Below are 14,648 nucleotides of genomic sequence, written 5' to 3'. Positions count from 1 at the left end.
ACAATCTTGCTTACTACCTGGATATTTTGTCCCTAGAACTGACCTGGCTGCCTCAGTGACATCCATTCAAAAATCCCATTTGTTGTTTTTATTTTGGATGGCCAGCTCTGAGAATTTGGCAGTGTGTTTATAAATCTGAGTCGTGGCTGGCCCCACTCCCAAGAAAACTGTGCAAACATGCCGTGAAATGTTGGGCCAAAACATAAATTAACCAAGATAAATCAAGTAAGTGGCACCATAATTTCTTTAACCCCATTCACTTGAATTTTGGAAAGCAGAGTTCTCTGTCTTGGTCTCCTTATTTCTTTATAAGAAATAGCATTACTCTGGACAGATGGTGAATGCCCACAGAGCTATTGATAGATAAGTGGAACCTATTAGCACATTTAACAGAGCCCACAGATTTAAAAAAAAAAAAAAGCACAATTGGAAAATACAAATCTGAGAACAACCACCCACAAACAACTACATTAATATCATCCGTGCTCTAAATGGAACGTTGATTGTCAGCTGGCAAAGAAAAATAGAAAATAAGGAATAACAAATTAAGTAAGCAGAACAAATTTATCTGACCTTCCTTTTTTGTTTTTTTTGCAGAACATTCAGGATGGTTTTCCAGAACCTCAACTGTTTATTAGTTTATTCTATAAATCAACCAAATGCTAATGATAAAAATTATAGATTTATGTATACTTTAAAATTGTTGATTTGATTTAGTTGGTTTTCTGTCACTTGATAAACCATGCTAAATAAATAAATAAAGTTGACAAACTCTTCCAACCTGAATCTGAATAGTACTTCTCAGAATTAGAATTAGAATATCTCTAAACATTAACAGAGAGAGAGAGAGAGAGAGAGAGAGAGAGAGAGAGAGAGAGAGAGAGAGAGAGAGAGAGAGAGAGAGAGAGAAGGGGAGGAACTATTCTAAAGAAGCATATATAGAATAGAATGAATATACCAATTTAATTTTTAAAATTAATAATAATTTAAAATAATTTCTTCTTAAATGAGATTCTAAGAAAAAATTCTAAGATTTAGAGGATCTCAATGTGAAAAATCTGGCTACCCAGGCAGAAAAATATTGATCTTTGTTGTGCCCCTCTTTTTTAACAGCACTCCTCAACTTTCGCAAATCTCTGCGAAAAAAATGTTTCTCTCCCAGGTGAAAATAATTACATCTAATAAAACCAGCTAAAGAAGTAGATATAAAAATGTATTCTTTTTTTTTTTCACATATTAGAAATGGACAGATCTTTAAGAATTAGCATTCAAATATATTTTTTTAAATGTTTAAAGATGGGAAAAGTTAAAATGGAGCAATTTTTTCCCATTTTTAAATTGGAATGATAACTCTGTAGATAGGGAATTAAATCATAAGAACAGGCGATAAAAATATAGTTAAAAGGACTGATGGGGTTTTATATGGGTTTTTAACTTTTATCTGGTTTAATTAGGTATTTTAACTTTGTACTATGGTTATTGTGGTTATTGTGAATTTTATTGTTGTGAGCCGCCCTGAGTCCGTTGGATATAGGGTGGCATATAAATAAAATAAAATAAAAAATATAAATTAAATAAAATAAAAAATAAAAAATAAAAAAAATAAAAGGAAGAGAGCCTTCTCTGCCCTATAGAATGAATATGTTTCCCCAGGAGGTGAGGAAAGCCGCCATTTCTTGGCCTTCCAAAAAGGAGCCCAAAGAAGTCATTGGGTTGGTAAATGCCAGGAGAGCTCTCCCTTTGCCTTTGCCAACCAATTTTAGCAGGCTTTAATTATTTTTGCTCCTTTTAATTTTTATATTTTTTTAAAAAAATAATTCAAACTTTTAACTTTATTTTGATTTTTATATCCCATTTTCTATGTTGATGTTTGATTATATACCGCCCAGAGTTCCCCTTTGAAGGACGTGGACAGTTCAGAAATGTGAAATATAAATAAAATAAATAAAGTATATTGACTGTTTCCCTATGACTATCATTAAGTGTTGTACTTTATGATTCTTGACGAATGTATCTTTTCTTTTATATACACCGAGACTGTATGCACCAAGACAAATTCCTTGTGTGTCCAATCACACTTGGCCAATAAAGAATTCTATTCTATTCTATTCTATTCTATTCTATTCTATTCTATTCTATTCTATTCTATTCTATTCTATTCTATAGTAAAATATACAATGATTAGCATGATATTTATAGTGATTTATAGTAAACATATTTTGGCTTTTCAGTACGTTTTTGCTTATGTGAGTTGCAAGTTGGCACATTGGTCATTAAAGTGTCTGCAGTATTTTGATTATGTGATGGGTGTTTGTGTTGGTTTTAACATTGTTGTGTTTTCAGTATTATTGTAACTTTGAATGGTCACTAAATGAACTGTTTTAAGGATTGGTTCCTTAGTCTGGTCTACTTTGTAGGACTGATAGAATGGAATGGAATGGAATGGAATGGAATGGAATGGAATGGAATGGAATGGAGGAGAGGAGGGGAGGGGAGGGAGGGGAGGGGAAGGAAAGGAAAGGAAAGGAAAGGAAAGGAAAGGAAAGGAAAGGAAAGGAAAGGAAAGGAAAGGAAAGGAAAGGAAGACATCACAGAGAATAATATGATATCCTGTGAGTATGAACTTGCATTAGATATTGGGATTTCCCATTGGTGATGCATCTTCTGCTTTGCTTTGCTTTCTTTTCTTTTTCTTGTGAACTTAACCAAATGTGAAGATTTGCAGCATTCTTCGGTGAATAAAATATTTTTGGTCCATGCTCAACGTTAACGTTGGCTTAGAATCATTATAACCCTCTTTTCCTTTTCTCTTGTTCTGTGCTAAGTCTTCTTTCCTCCCCACCCCACCCCATCAAAAAAAAATCTGAATAGGAGTTTCAATTCTCATTGGACCCTGACATGCTGTGCTTCAGTACCGTGACTGATCTGCTAAGTCGCTCAAAAGGCTGATGAACTCTGGAAGAAGCTTCTGCTAACCCTGGAGCCCTTAATAGCTTTTGTTTCTTGCCAACTGCAGAGCTGGAATGAAACCAGGGAGACTCTGCACATCCATCTACTTCCTGGTGTTTGCTGTTTCTGTTTGTTATGGCAGGTTTTTTAAACATCCCATTGCCTGCACCGGAGGGGGGCAAATTTAAATCACCAGCATTCCTGTCCACTGCCTGCAGGTGATTTCCTGACATCAGCGAGATCCAGCCAGCCCTCCTCACACGGTGATTTTGAGTCTCTCAGGCTCCAGCGTTTATCTGTCTTTTAAGTTCTGTGATGGATAATCCTAAAGCTGGATGTATTCAAAGAAGAATACATGGAGAGAGAAGGTCCTTCTCAAGATTAGGCTACCTCAATCTACCTTTGCATAGAAGCACACCTGTTCTGTTTTTCTTCTCCTGTGTTTTAGTAAACATTTCATAAGTTACAAAACAAAACAAATAACAAAATGGAAGATCTCAAGATCAGGGGTGTCAAACTCAAGGTCTGCGGGCCAGATCTGGCTCACTGGGTACTTAGATCTGGCCTGTGGGGCTGGAAACAGCAAAGGACCAGCCTGCGGTGCCTCTGTCAGTGAAATTGGAGCTCGGGAGGGCTGCGCGCGGCCACCCAAGCTCCGTTTTTGCTGGCAGAGGGTTGCAGGAGGCCATCGCAGGTGAAAACACAGCTCGGGAGCCCATTTTCGCTGGCAGAGCGCTAGTGCCACCACAGGCACCCCCAACACGAGTGACATCAAGCTAGCCATGCCCCCTGCCCTGATGCAGCCCTCAATGAAATCAAGTTTAACACCCCTGCTGTAGATGAATGTAATAATAATAATAATAACTTTATTGTCATTGTACGTGTATACACAGTATACCCATACAACGAAATTCATTTAACCCCCAAAGACCAGGTCCAACACACATAACAATCCCCAAACACACTCCCACCCACCACAATTCCCCACCCCTAAACCACCCAAACATCCACACAACAGACCAAGTAATGCTGTCCAACAGCTCACTGATAGTGGCCCTTTAGTTCATTGTTGACTGCAATTATAGCTCTGGGATAATAACTATTCAGAAAACGTGTGGTCCGAGTTTTAATTGTTCTGTATCTTCTGCCAGAAGGCAACAGTCCAAAAAGATTGTAAGCAGGATGGGAAGAGTTTCTGAGAATGTTATACAACTTCCTCAAACAGTGAGATTCGAATATGTCATCCAGGGCTGGTAGCTGGAGCCCGATGATATTTTGGGCAGTTTTAATGATTCTCTGTAGAGCTTTTTTGTCCGTTACAGAGCTGCTCCCATACCATGCAAGAATGCTGTATCTCAGGACACTCTCAATGGTGCTGCGATAGTAGGACAGAAGGAGATGCTGAGATAGATTTATCTTCCTGAGCATTCTCAGGAAGTACAGCCTGTTCTGTGCCTTCTTCACAAGCATGTTAATGTACTCAGGTGGTTTAATGAGTGAACTAGAAGGTTCAATTAAGTAACTTAACTCTCGGGATTTTTTTCAATCCCAAATGGCAGATAACCTGTTGGAATTCTTTTTTTTTTTAATCTTTTTGTCTTTTCCGAGGGCATTTTAAGTGAGGATGCAAAATTGTTTTTACCTAGCCAGGATCTAGCTTCATTCTAAGTGCTGCTGAGAGCCTTTCGGGATTGTGATGAGAGCTAAATGGATGAAATATATTTTCTAAATTGTGAAACAGAGCAAAATTCAACTTTTTAAATATTATACAGGCATTCCTCGACCACAATTGAGCCCAAAATTTATGTTGCTAAGTGAAACATTTGTTAAGGAAGTTTTGCCCCAGTTTATGACTTATCTTGCTGTGAGGTGAATCATTGCGAATGTTAAGTTAGTAACATGGTTGTTACCAGGCATCTGAATTTTGATCATGTGACCATGGAGGAACACTGCAATAGTCATAAGTGTGAAAAATGATCCTACGTCGCTCTTTTCAGTGCCATTGTAACTTTGAACGGTCACTAAATGAACTGTTGCAAGTCAAGGACAGTCCTGTACAGTCACTGGAAATATTCATTTCTATCTTATCCTCCAATGCCCCTTATCCTGTGTAGCCTGTTTTCCAATGCACCTTCCAAAATAAATGCACCCTCTAAAATAAGATTCTTATCAGATAATTTCTGTTTTTCCAGGTGTATTTTGTCGCTGCTTTTCTGGGCTTTGTTTTAATTTTTTTACTCATCTATCCATTCATTCTGCACTACTATTAATCTTCTCGTCATTCCCACCACCCATCTCCTTCCACTTATGACTGTATGACTGTAACTTTGTTGCTTTTATCCTTACAATTTACATTGATATTGTTTCCTGATTGCTTATTTGTACCCTATGACTATCATTAAGTGTTGTACCTTATGATTCTTGATGAATGTATCTTTTCTTTTTCTGTACACTGAGAGCGTATGCACCAAGACAAATTCCTTGTGTGTCCAATCACACTTGGCCAATAAAAAATTCTATTCTGTTCTGTTCTGTTCTGTTCTGTTCTGTTCTGTTCTACTCTACTCTACTCTACTCTACTCTACTCTACTCTACTCTACTCTACTCTACTCTATTCTATTCTATTCTATTCTATTCTATTCTATTCTATGGTTGCCCAGTGATCCTGTACCTAGCAACATGCCAGGTCCAATCCCCATTAGCTCTTTGCAATGTTCATTTTTTATGCAATTTTAAACCAATAAATGAATCCTCTGAAATCTCTCTTTACAAATGTCTTGGGAAAAAAAAGTTTTGTTGTTGTTGTTGAGAGCATTGTTTATGTGGATACCAATGATTACTTCTGAAGTCAAACTCTTCAGAAAAACAAACATCAAGCCTCCTAATATCAGAGCATAGGCAATGTTTTTATTACGGTATTCACTTGAACCAAATTTTTATATGAATTCCAGAGACTATAACCTATTAGCGTTTTCTATTGGACTGTATAATTTTTTCCAAGAAGCTTTTTGGAATACTCAGGAGCATGCACAAAAGTGTTTTTTTTTTTCCAGGCAGTTGTGGTTTTTTTTTCAAGTTGTGCCATGCCTTCAGAAGATGTTCATGGCTATTCTCACTTACATGTGCAAACATGGCCCTCCCCAAAATAAAGTGGTTGTGTAAGCACAGGGTATGCATGGATAGGAAGAGCTTCCAAAGCAGCTGTATGAACCTGAAGGAATATGCAACCAACTGAACAAGTCAGAAAGAAATTCGTCATACAAACTCCCATGTGATCCAAATACTTTTCTGAAAGGATTTGCGCAATGATTTTCTATCTTCTTCCATCTTTTCAACACACATACACACACACATTGTTTTCACTCATACTTGAAATTACAAACCGTATTAATGGTTGTGAGTGGGAAGCTTACGTAACTAAGGAATACTTTTTGGTACCAGGAGCCCTCACTATGTTCTAGCTAAGAATCCTTAGCTGTTTTTTTTTAAAAAAATATCTACGAAACTAAAAATAGGTACTTCTTTTTTCAGCCTGTCTGAAATTTCCTCACATCTGCAATTGGCACTGCAGCTGTATGCCGTATTAAACCATGCTTTGTGAAATATGCCATAATTGGAAAAGCGGACGCATTGCATTAAGCTATAAATTAGGTTTTACAAATCACAGTGGCCTGGATCAAGCAATGCACAGAAACCACACTATGGCTTAACATTGTATGAACATATTCCAGACACTGAATCTGCAACAGTCAAGACACAGCATCTTTTGCTTGTTCCCTCTGCTGAAGTCAAGAACTATGATCTAGAACAGGGGTGCTTAAATCCGGCGCCCACAGGGCCGGCATGAAAATAGCAAAGGACTGGCCTATGGTACCTTTGGCAGCCAAAACGGGGCGCAGGGGGCCACGTGTGGCCCCATGCCCCATTTTTGGCCTAGACAGTCTCCTGCAAGAACTCCGCTGGCCAATACAGGGTCTTGCACAGAGGCCCCGCACTCCGTTTTGGCCAGCAAGGTGCTGCAGGAGGCGTCCATTCCGTCCCATCCAGTGGTGGGATTCAGCCAGTTCGCACCACTTCGGGAGAACCGGTTGTTAATTTTCTGAGCAATTTGGTGAACTGGTTGTTGGAAGAAATAATTAGGGCAGAGAACTGATTGTTAAATTATTTGAATCCCACCACTGATCCCATCTCCCCATGGCCCAGCCTGTAGAGAAGAACTACAATGCTGATCTGACCCTCAAAGAAATCCAGATTCCAGTTTGACATCCTGATCTAGAAGGTCTAGTTTTTGTTAGAGCCAGCCAGCCAAATTAATTCTCATTTGGACTTGTGTTATGGATATGCAAGCTTTGAAAAGTGCTTTATAACTGACATTGTGCTTCTTATAGCAATAGCACTTAGACTTACAGTATATACCGCTTCACAGTGGGCAGGACAAGAAACATCAAAGAGAAGAAGCAACTTGGAATTAAGGAGAAACTTCCTAACAGTGAGGACAATTAACCACCTGAAGGCAGAACAAGAAGCAATGGATGGAAACTAATTAAGGAGAAAACCAGCCTAGAACTAAGAAGAAACTTTCTAACAGTGATGACAATTAATCAGTGAAACAGCTTGCCTCCAAAAGTTGGGTTTCCTGCTTGAGCAGGGAGCTGGATTAGAATATTTCCAAGGTCCTTTCCAGCTCTATTCTATTCTAACAATTCTAAAAGTGCTTCACAGCCCTCTCTAAGTGGATTACAGAGTCCACATCTTGCCCCCAACAATCTGGGTCCTCATTTTACCAACCTCAGAAGGATGGAAGCACATGTCAACCTTGAGCCACTCAGAATTGAACTCCTGGAATGAGCAGCGAGTTAGCCCTGTAGTACTGCCTTCTAACCACTGTGCCATTCTGGCTCTTATCCCATACATGAAGTCACAAAACTGCTAAGTACATCCCAACAGGTGTGCCTAGCAGTGATGGGTTTCAAATTTTTTTACTACCGGTTCTGTGGGTGTGGCTTGGTGGGCGTGGCTTGGCTTGGTGGGCGTGGCTTGGTGGGTGTGGCAGGGGAAGGATACTGTAAAATCTCCATTCTGACCCCACTCCTGGGAAAGGTTACTGCAAAATCCCCATGACCTTGGGACACAGCAATTGTCAACATTACGAACCAGCTGCCAAGCATTTGAATTTTGATCACACGATCATGGGGATGCTGCATAACTGTGGAAAATGGTCATCAGTCACATTTTTCAGTGCCGCTGTAACTTTGAACGGTCACTAAATGAACTGTTGTAAGTTGAGGACTACCTGTATTGCTGAGTTGGGGCCAGTGGCGGAATGCTGCCGGTTTAACAACTGGTTCGGTGCGCGCGCATGCGCCTAAGGTGCTCGTGCACAGCGCTGAAAATGGAGCATTCAGAAGCTCAGCTGCTTACCTTCCAAATCAGCAACAGTAAGTAGAACAGCGAGGGGTGGGGAATCAGCTTTGCCGCACAATTGAGATGAGCTACAAAGCAGGAAATAAAAGACAGGATAGAGCGGGGGCAGGTAGGCAGGGCCAACTGATCATTGGAACCAGCAGTTCACGTGAACCTGTCCAAACGGGCTGAATACTCGCTCTGGCTAGGGCCTATATAAGTTGGAGTGTTACAAGTTGTCCATCGTGATGGTAAAGCATAGATCTAAATATGGAACTATCGTTTCTGGTTGCAAAGATCTGCATTACCTTTCGGGGGAAGCAAAATGCAAAAATTGTCCGTGTCTTTGTTACTCCTGCAGTTTGCCTTCCAGTTTCTTTGAAGCTCAAATATAATAGCCTCTATTAAATAAACAGCTTCAAAATTATTGTCAACAATGAAGCACCGGAGAGGCTTGTATTTTAACTCCATGTGGTATATTTAATTCATCTAAATCTTTTCGGAGGACTTCAACAAGGATCCATGACAAGTATTGTCATGTAAGTAAGGGGGCAAAAGTAAGCGCCCATTGGGGGCTTCTTAAACTGTACAGTTCAAACTAAGTAGCTAAATTACGGCACTGTTCATAGTTAAGACTAACAGCTGTTTCTTCTTGAATGAGCATAGCAAGGCAGCGATTTCTTTATAACCCTCTTTTGCCTTTGCTAACTGTGATCACCCAAGGAGAAAAAGAGACATAGTTACCCTACAGACAATGCTTTAGAATCAGGCATTCTTGCTTAATAATACTTATTGGTCACAATTAATAACTGGGCCTGTAAGATTCATTTAAAGCAGCCAGCCCTGGTGATCAAAAGCTAGCTTTGTAGAACACATGGTTCTACGAAGGTATTCGTGAATTCAAAACAGCAAGGAAGTCATATTTCATTTGCCACAATATTTTCTGCAAGTTGTACCAGATTTCAAACAAATGGTTTTCCCATTGCAGTGGCTCTCCAAATTATCAGAGAATATCGCACAATCAAGCTCGAGCTACAAATATTCTCCTTTATTGGTTGCTTCAGGTCACCGATATAGCATAGCAATAGCACTTAGACTTATATACTGCTTTACAGTGCTTTATAGCCCTCTCTAAGCAGTTTATAGAGTCAGCATATTCCCCCCAACAATCTGGGTCCTCATTTTACCAACCTCGGAAAGGATGGAAGGCTGAGTCAACCTTGAACCTGGTGAGATTCGTACTGTCAAATTGCAGGCAGCCAACATCAGCAGAAGTAGCCTGCAGTACTAAGCCATCATGGCTCTTAATATAAAGTTCATATTTAAGTATAAAAATAAAAAACAAGGTACGGACATGATAACTGGTTGAAGCAAGAAGCCAACATCATTTCACCAACATATTTGCCTCAAGCTGCAGTTTTTGAAAGCTTTCAGAGTTCTCTCTGGAGTTCCCATAACCAGAATCTGGATATCTCAATCCCCACCAGTTGAAAGTAGAATTCTCTTATAGCTATTCATGCTTCTTTCCACCTTTCCTAGGATTTGTTCATGTCCTTGAAACTGTGTGGTGTTAACTGTTAGGCCATCTAACTTTGGCTTTGGGGTTATTTCTCAAACTACCTGATGAAGAAGATCTAGACCAGGGGTATCGAACTCGATTTCATTGAGGGCCGTATCATGGTTGTGTTTGACCTCGGGGAGGACAGAGGTGGCCAACTCGCTGTCACTCGTGTCAAGGGTGCCTGTGGTGGCCAGCAAAAACGGGCTCCTGAGCTCTGCTTTCGGCTGTGACAGCTTCCTGCAACCCTCTGCCAGCGAAAACAGAGCTCAGGAGGGTCGCTTGTGGCCCACACGAGCTCTGTTTTTGCTGGCAGAGGCACAGAGGGCCAATCCTTTGCTGTTTATAGGGTGGCCCCGCGAGCCAGATCTAAGCACAACGCAGGCCGGATCTGGCCCCTGACCCTTGAGTTTGACACCACTAATCTAGACCCTTTTTATGGGCAATGGATTCTGCCTAAAGTTTAGTTTGGCTCTGGATTATACTTTCTGGATTTTTATTAGTTTACCCTTCTGTTCCCAGCAGTCCCTTTACAGCCTGCATGATTTGTGATTAATCGCACTAATTATATTTACTCCACCTAATAAGCCAAATGTTAGGTTGCTGCAGAGAAGTAGAAACTGAGAAGCTTCAAGTGTCTTACAGACTTCTTACCCTTTTATGATAAAAACAATCTGTTTCTCTGTGTGCTGTCAATATAAAAACATGACAAAAATGACAGCCTAATAAAAATAGATTTTCTTCTACATTCAGATGATTAATCTAATATGTCTTTTAAATGTTTCCCAAGTGCAAAACAACATAGAGCACAGAAGTTATTACTAATATAGAATCAATAGATACTACTATTTGACTTTATTATCATTGAATAGTTTTCCAAAGTATTGTAGTCATTTAATTTCTTGTTGTCTATCATTTAAACTTGGTGTGCAGATTCCACCGGTGTCAAACACAATTAAGAACTTTAGCTGTCTTGACATCTTACTCTTTAAAATATGTAATCATTTACCTTTAATGAATATAGTCAATATAATCACTTAAATCAGCTTCATAGCATCATCCAACCATTACTATGATTTTGGCACTAAGATAATTAGATCACTATAGAAGACACTATATATTACTAGTGGGGAAATTGTTAAATTTGGTGACAGAAGAGACGGACACAGTTCTTCAGTTACAACAGCTCTTTAATAGTAGACCAGTACAACCCAACAACCTGCTTGTCTGGCAGTGTCCTCTTTTATAGAGGGCTGCCAGATGGCTTAGCCAATGAGATTCAAGTATTTTCCTGCCTATTTGGAGGACCTGAGTGAAGCCTGCAGCTCACTTCCTTATTTCCTTATATGGTATATAACAGAAATCATTATAAAATTAATTCAATATCTTCTCTTATGTGTCCTAACATGTCAAAATATGTTTTACTTTTTATTCAATGTAAGTAAAATATGAATATTCAATATGAATAGCTCAGTGGTTAAGACCTTCCAGCTTCTTGGCTAGAACGCTGGCAGCCCATGTTCGAAATCCGAGCACCATGCGATGGGGTGAGCGCCCGTCCTCATCTCAGCTCCTGTCAATCTAGCAGTTTGAAGGCATGCAAATTTGAGTAGCTAAATAGGTACCACTTGATAGCAAAGTAACAGCACTCCGTGGCATCATGCTGGTCACATGACCATGTAAATGTTTTCAAATAGCACTGGCTCAATGACCTTGAAATGGAGATGAGCACTGTCCCCCTAGTTGGCAATGACTAGTGGACTAGTGGAGTAAAATCTGCTAAAATCTATGAATATAGAACAAAACTGTGCACAACCTTGTAACCCAATGGCTAAAGAGGTCTGCTACCACCATCTTTTAAAATCATAACACTAGGCTGCAGTACAATATGCTTCTTTTGATTCTCATATAAAGAGTGTATTCCAGAATGCTAGAATATTGTAAGCCTCAGAGAAATACAGAATTTCCAAGATTTGAACAGAATTTCTAATATTTGTATCTTCTAAATGTATTAGACTATAGTTCTTAGGAATTCTTAGCCAAAGTGTTGTTACTGACTGAGAATTAGAGCATTATAGTCCAGCGATCTGAAGGCCACCCATTTTGGGATGAATCTATAGGGCAGCCTAGTGAATAACCCTAACAAAGATCATCACCAAGGCTAATTCCCTGCATCAAAAATCAGATTCTAACAGGGTAATCCAATCCGTAATAATTTATTTCCTCCAAAATGTCTCAAATTGTCCAGCATTTGCTTCAGCAATGTGTGAAAAGAGGAGAGACGAGACTAGATCAGATATTAACATTCATACGAGTCCAAGGAGACATTTTTCAGAAACAATCAGTAAAGTCAAGATTGCCTCCTTCACCATTTCTAACCACTATTTTTCTAAAACTTTCCTAGCAACGGTGAGAATTGGAGAATAGCAAAGGAGCATCTTCTGTGAGCTCAGGTTAATATATTATTAAAGAATGGTTGAACAGGGAGCACAATAACTCCAGTAAGTAATTGTTTACAAATATTTATTAATTATTTATATACTACCTTTATTACTTTTATAAATAATTCAAGACGGCAAACATACCTAATATTCCTTCCTCCTCCTATATTCCCCATAACAACCCTGGGCTGAGATATTGTGACTGGCCTAAAGTGTTACCAGTCGGCTTTCATCCCTAAAATGGGACTAGAACTCAGTCTCTTGATTTCTGGCCTGGTGCCTTAACCACTACACCAAGCTAACTCGATGCCATTTCTTTCTAAGTAATTCACAGCAATTAGATTCTTGTTTTATTCCTGTTGCACCTTCAAAGTAGCAAGGAAGATGACACTTTCTTCTCAGCGGATAAATCAGTCTGCCCTTGGGTCTTGTTTATATAACAGTTGCCAGACACATTGCCTGTATGACAATTCTTTCTTTCTTTCTTTCAATTCACTTAGCTAGATGTTATTAGCTAACATAGGAAGCAATCGGGATAAACTTTAAAGTTCCTGGCAATACCCTCAAGCTCTGAAAACTGAAACTTTCATAGAAGCTCCTGCTCCAGCTTCGCCATTTTGCTAAGCTTCAGCAATTAGCCAACATGAAAATGTTGAATGTTGCTGAAAATGCTTCGTTCTCAGCCATAAAATGTGTAACCATACAAGGAGAAAATGTCATGTTTTTACCCAGGAGATAGCTCCAGTGGACTTGAGATGTCCTAAAGAACATCCATTGGATGCTTATAGCAAGAGACTTGGATTTTATACAAGAGGTATGTTAGGCAATTGAACCACTTCCACATGACCTGGCTCCGTAGAACTCTGAGGATCCAGTGGCAGGACAAGGTGCCAGACACAGATGTCCTCTCCAGAGCAGGCCTGCCATCAGTTCACACTGCTGATGAAAGCCCAGCCACACTGGGCAGGCCATGTTGCAAGGATGCCAGACCATCGCATCCCTAAACAGCTCCTCTATGGTGAGCCGTCTCAAGGAAAGTGATTGCATGGGGGACAAAGGAAGCGATACAAAGACCCATTGAAAGCGTCCTTCAAGTCCCTGTATATCAGGGGTGAAATGCTCTCAGTTCAGACCGGATCGCCCGATCCGGTAGCGATGATGGCGGGTGCTTCGGATAACCGGTAGCAAAAATCCCTGCGCCTCTCCCCACCATGCCCAACTGAGCCGCATGATCATCAGGCTTTTTAAAAATTATTTTTAAAAGCATTTTTTCTACAACCTCTTCCGACGAAAAAATGCTTTTAAAAGAAAAAAAAAAAGCCTCTGATGATCGCGCGGCTCAGCTGGGATCGTCAGAGGCTTTTCAAAGCATTTTTTTTCTGCAACCTCTTGGCTGAAGAGGTGGTAAAAAAATGTTTTGAAAAGTCTCTGACGATTCCAGCTGAGTTGTCTCATTGGTAGAGAGGCATTTTTTAAAAAGCCCCTCTGACGATCCCAGCTGAGTTGCCTGATCGGCAGAGGCTTTTCAAAGCATTAGAAAAAATGCTTTGAAAAGTTAAAAAAAAAGTTGGCTACGCCCACCCAGTCACATTACCCACTACCACCATTACCCACCGCCCACAGAACCTGTAGTAACAAATTTTACATTTCACCCCTGCTGTATATCGACATCACCTCCTGGAAAACCCTGGCACAAGATCGATCGACATGGCGCACGCTGATCCACCAAGGCTGCCAGACTTCTGAGGGCAGAAGAACAACTATAGCACAAGAGAAGTGAGCACTCCGCAAAGCCAGAGCTGCAAATGCTACAACAATGGTGCCCACACATGTCTGCCCGACATGTGGCAGAACATTTCGTGCCCGTATAGGCCTTAGCAGCCACCTGCGGACACATTGTGGACAGCCCACAACCTGTTAGATGTCAAAGTCCCCTTCAAACACGATGGACAAACATCATAGGAAGTAGCCAAATGTTCAATTCATTCTGCCATAAGCAGGAAGAGATTTCCTTCCCTTCAAGAAGAAGGTGCATTCCCTTATCTGTCTTCTGTTCTCCTATAAGAGGAAAACCTTTTGTGATGCAGTTAAGACTCCCCGATAGCCAACCTCCCTTTCAAGCTTCTAGATGAAAAACAACAGCATGGGAAACCAACGCACTGGATCAGCAAGCCAGATTTACCCTCCGTAACAGGGCTCTGTGTGCCATCATTTATTCTTGCTGGCAGCAAATCTTTACCGGAAGGTCTTTTCTCCATGGGTTCCGAAGACTTGTCTTTATTAACTGTTAAAGGCTG

At 40.1% G+C, this 14,648-nt stretch overlaps 1 protein-coding gene across 2 annotated transcripts in view; it reads right to left on the bottom strand.

The window, feature by feature from the left end:
• The window catches only part of PRKG1 (protein kinase cGMP-dependent 1), an 873,884-nt gene that overhangs the window by 699,330 nt on the left and 159,906 nt on the right, over window positions 1-14,648 (bottom strand). The gene's annotated exons all lie outside the window — the stretch shown is intronic.

Source organism: Pantherophis guttatus, chromosome 6, assembly GCF_059756535.1.
Source record: "Pantherophis guttatus breed Tessera chromosome 6, ASM5975653v1, whole genome shotgun sequence".
In the NCBI taxonomy this organism is placed as follows: domain Eukaryota; kingdom Metazoa; phylum Chordata; class Lepidosauria; order Squamata; family Colubridae; genus Pantherophis; species Pantherophis guttatus.
The sequence above is the reverse complement of the archived record's forward strand: the minus strand, read 5'-3'. Positions and strand labels throughout refer to the sequence as shown.